At 35.5% G+C, this 4931-nt stretch overlaps 1 pseudogene across 1 annotated transcript; it reads right to left on the bottom strand.

Annotated features, from left to right (window-relative positions):
• Positions 1–1311: 1311 nt before the first annotated feature.
• LOC143535721 (rhamnogalacturonan I rhamnosyltransferase 1-like) lies at positions 1312–4537 on the bottom strand (annotated as a pseudogene). The gene is made up of 7 exons (XR_013135755.1): positions 4209–4537; positions 3542–3609; positions 3126–3445; positions 2740–3028; positions 2444–2652; positions 2218–2368; positions 1312–1751 (listed from the first exon to the last, which is right to left on the bottom strand). The product of XR_013135755.1 is annotated as a rhamnogalacturonan I rhamnosyltransferase 1-like (transcript).
• Between the last annotated feature and the right edge of the window lie 394 nt (positions 4538–4931).

A 4931-nucleotide genomic window follows, 5' to 3' on the forward strand; every position in this document is an offset into this window, starting at 1 on the left:
ATGAATCTTGTGTTTCAAAGGTTCATAGGTAAGTACGTTTAACAAAGTCTAAAATTTAGCAAAGCAAAACGTTGACACGTCTTTTTTTTAATAACAAAATTTTCATCTAAAACCCCTAACCTTGCACATGCGGTGTATGCACTAATGCATGGTTATGTAGGTTTAGATGATGAATAAATCATAAAATCCTAACAAACCGAGCTCAAATCACTCTTAATTTGTTTATTTTATATACATCAATACTATTATTTTTTTTGATTTAAAAGAAAATATTTGATAATCAAGATTAAGTTTGATGGGTGGTAAATCCCTTGTCATCTGGCCAAAAGTAATAGGTTCAAGTCTAACCAAACCCGTTTTCTTGTGATCTTGAGTTAAATGTTAAAAAGTCTTATTTGTAACAAAAATATAGGTTGTCATTTTAAAAAGGGAAGGTCTTGGTTCAAGTCTAAATTGCGACAAAAATATAGGGGGTTTAAAGTTGGGTCAGATGTTTTCTCACATATGAAGAGTTTTCTCCTGAAGATGAAATGGAGATGATCGGATAGGTTGCTGGCCCGTCAATGATAGATTTTATGATTCAATGCATAAAATGATTTACTTCTAAAAATAGTATAGAACTAGATGTTTTTTGTTTTTAAAACGGCGACTTGTATTTAGGATATTGCACTCCACTCTGGCCAGACTATGTTGTCTTAACAAGCTCACGGTGACTTCAGAGTTTGGCTTGGGCGTTCCCCCGAAAACCTTACCGTCAACTGCCACTTGACAGTCATGCCACCACAAAAGGAGAACTCTCTGGCGTAACACACGGTGGGACGAAAACCCGGGTGGGCTCAAGGTTTGAACTAACAACATTTGCACAAGGCTTAACTCAAATCCTTTATTGTCAATATCCACTCAAAAATGACACAAGTAGGATTCAAACTTAAGTCTCTACTAGAAAACCCAAGCCTTCTAACATTAAGCCACAAGTGGGGTATTATTATAGAACTAGATAACAGTTAACAGCAGTAGTCTTTCTTTGTTTTATTTTTCTTTTTTCTTTTTCTTTTCCTCACTGAGCCATCAAAATAATTCATTTGAGTACCCGTGAACGACACTTTAATCTTAACCATTGATTTGTTTGATCGAAGATTTAGATTTTGATTTGTCTGATCAAAGATTTAGATTCTTTCTCACACGTTTAGGATTTTTGTTGACACCTCAAGGTTGCTTTTCTCGCGCATTTTAGGGTTTCGACTCTTTTTAGAGTTGCTGATCCCTATGTAAGATAATTATAATTTATAAATAAGAAGGTATGGTATGACCCTGGAATGTCAGGGGTTTCTATACATAAATCATAGTCAGTGATAATGACAATAGGTTTATAACAATAAAAAGAAGAGATGAATAGTTTCCGGTCGTGTGAAAGACGCTCTTCAATACCTTAAACCGCATTCTAGCACTTGTACAAATTTATGAAAATTGTTGGATAAAAATGAAGTCTTTCACTTCATTGAATCATATTCACAGGTTCATTTTCCGAAGGCTGCTGCAAACATTCATCTGGATTTGCATAAAAGTAATCTTCCTCTTTGGGTCTGTCTGGAATAACTAATCTTTTTGTCGGGTTACCCATTCGGTTTGCATGGGCTTCCTTGACAGCACTCGAGAACTCATCCCAACTCAGTGAGTTACTCGTGTATCTGTCGATTAGGTCAACAAGTAGTTTTCTATCCAATAATATCGTCTTCTTGAAACCCAAATATCTGGAAAAGTGATTTTAAGATTATTGAACTGTTATAATACAACTTTAAAAGATTCTATTTTTGGCTAAATGCATAAAGATGCAAGAAAAAAGTTTGCATATTGTCCAAACCTATAAACTTTTTCATCAAAAGACATGGTCAAATTGGGTTGTGTTTTATTTCAAATAAAAAATTTGACTAAGAGGAGATCATAACAAACGAGTTGAAACTTGAAAGCCTATTTCCAAAGCATACAACCTTGTAAGTCAATTTCTCAAAAAATATTCGTTATTACTATCATAATATCGGTTTTATAATCAGAACTAAGACACTGACTATCTATTAAACAAACAAACAAACAAACAAAAAAGTATTTCTTGGTCAACCCAATCTGACTCGACACATTTTGACCCGACCTGTTTTAACCAATAACACCACCTCTACCCCGAATCTTGTGACTTGTAGTAAAAAGTAAGCATAATGATACCTGCGGTGGACTTCTACAACTTTGGCCATGTTTCCATCATAAGTAGGGACAAAAATATCACTTTCCAGTGATACGAGATAATCCAGTGCTGCCATTTGTGACGAGTGATTCTGGAAAAATTTAAGGTCGTCTGGTCCCAATAGAGTCTTTTCTTACCTGTCAAATCATATATAAATTTCCCAATAAAAATATTTAAAAGAAAAACAAACGCGTTGACTTTGCATACTTACTAGCTTTGGATATGCAGATGCAAGACTAGCCATTCTCCTATCTCCACCATATATTTCACCAGCAGCAATGTAAATCTGGATGTTAGGATCTACATCAAGTGCCCTTAATGCAAGGGCGGTTTCTTCAGGAGTTAAAGGGCATAAACCGTCTTTTCTTTTCAAATCTGAATTAATGATCTTTTCTTTCCACCATGGGTATGCATACCTGCCAAAAGAATGAAGTTAAAAAATCTTAGAAAAGAATATAGTTATATACCACGAGTTGTTTGAAGTAAAATGGTCAAACTCAAACCTCATTCGGGTCAACTCCTCCACCTCCTCATCATTGCATCCTTGAGTACAACCGGAAAATGCTAACATGTCCATCTCGTATCGAAGGTGAAGCACTAAAAAAGGCCCATTTTTTCTTAAAAGGTTCACAACCCGTCTACCCAATTCCTCAATTTGACTAGTGAATCTCAAAGCACTGAAATTTACTCGACACCTCAGCTTCTGGAGGTCAACTGGTTGACCGCTATTGGCCAGCCGAGCATCAGTTCTATTCAAATGCAAAACTTTTATCTTTGAATCAAAGGAAGAATCTGCATGTAGATAAAGAACAAACTTGTCAAACTGAAAAGGTAAAAATATAAACAAATATTATTATTCATAAAAATTGAAATGAAAAAAGATACGTACATGGTTGTGATAATACGAAATATCAGACCAACTAACTGGAGGCATGGTATGCAGGATTCCTAATTCAACTTTCTTTTTAAGCCTAACGGGAAGCTGTTTGAGTATCCGGACTTCATCTCTCAAAGACGTAATGAAATGATCGACATCACTGCAATTTATAAACAAAAATAATAAATAAACTCCCATAACTCTATATGCTAAAACCTGAGAAAACTTTGGCAATTGGCATACCTTGGATCAGCCCAAAAAGAAGTTTTATCCAACTCGGGAACTATAAGTGTAATATTCAAGTATCTTGCAATTGCAACCATATCACATATCTGCATTATGAAAATAATGCTAATCAAATTACTAGTTTGTAAACGAATAAGGTCAAAGATTAATGTGTGGGCTCATTTCATACTAAAAGCACTCACAGCGGATCGCATTTGATTAAGTCCTCCATTACATGAAATCAGTAGGTAACCATTGTTCTTGTAAACCCCTACAAACAACATGAAAACACATGCAAACCAAATTAAAAATAGAAACTGAACATAAATAGAAAGACAAACAAACATCGGATGTATTAGCAAATGTAGAAATCTCCTAAATGGATTTCGTAACAAGAAAGCAAATATAGGGCCAAGTGATGACTACTAGTTATATTATCTACTTATATCAATTTCCTTTTAAACAATAAGAACAATTCAATACAAAAACTATGAACCCCACAAAAAAAACCAATTGCAGAACAAATAATTTCGGTGACCAAAATAGACAAAAGTGCAACTTTTACCGTATAGGAGAACAAACCACAAAATATAAAAAACAGGTCTCAAATAGAACCCTACACTTTCATAAAACACGCTGTGAACGACAAGTTTCATAAAACTCGACACATAAGAATCACAAAAAGGCAAACTTTCTTGGATTCAAAACCTGTTTTAGCCTGCTTGCATATATTATCATGGATTCTTTAACCGCACAAAAAGTCACAACTTAACAAGTTCTAGATGCTACAAATCCAACATACGCGACACATTAATCATACTGATTTCACAATATCTTACAATTATCATAATAAATAAAGAAAGAACTCACTCTTGGGTGGAAGAACTCTAACAGGAACAGCAGGCAACAACTTAACATCTAACGCATTACCCGAAACGGAATCATGAGAAGGCCAGCCTTTCAACACCATAGGCCCCCAAGTATCCCCTAATGCAGTCAACTGAACCAAACAAGTCCACAACATCACCACAGTAGTCGCCCTAATCATCCACAGCTTCATTTTACCCGACCGAGCATACGAATACCCGACCGATCTCTTCAATTTCTCAACTCTACTCTCTCCTAACACTTTAAACCCCATAATCCCAAACCCAGTTATCCAAACCCTAACTATTCATCACCAAACAAATTCTCATCAAACTCAAATACTACTACTACTACTACTACTACTAATAATAATAATAATAATAATAATAATAATAAAAGCCCAATAATTATTTACACAATAAACCCATTAATTGAAAATTGGGTATCCAGGATTAAATCCGGAATTAAATGTGGTATGATCCAATTGGTGAAGTGGGTTTTGAATAATAAGTTGTGGATCTCGGAATTGGGTGTTAATATGGGGTGAGATTGCAACGGCTAGTGAAAGCAGCAGATTGGGAGTGTTTGGAGACAGGTTTAGGGAAAAGGGTTTAGACGGAACTGATGGTGGTGGCCGGAATTGGTCAACCGGAGATGTAAATGTCGCCGGAGTGTGGGCGTCGGTGGGAGAGAGAGAGAGAGAGAGAGAGTTATTGCCCATTCTTT

Source organism: Bidens hawaiensis, unplaced genomic scaffold (assembly GCF_021521415.1).
Source record: "Bidens hawaiensis isolate Kalapana, Puna unplaced genomic scaffold, B.hawaiensis_p1.1 tig00010577_1, whole genome shotgun sequence".
Lineage (NCBI taxonomy): Eukaryota > Viridiplantae > Streptophyta > Magnoliopsida > Asterales > Asteraceae > Bidens > Bidens hawaiensis.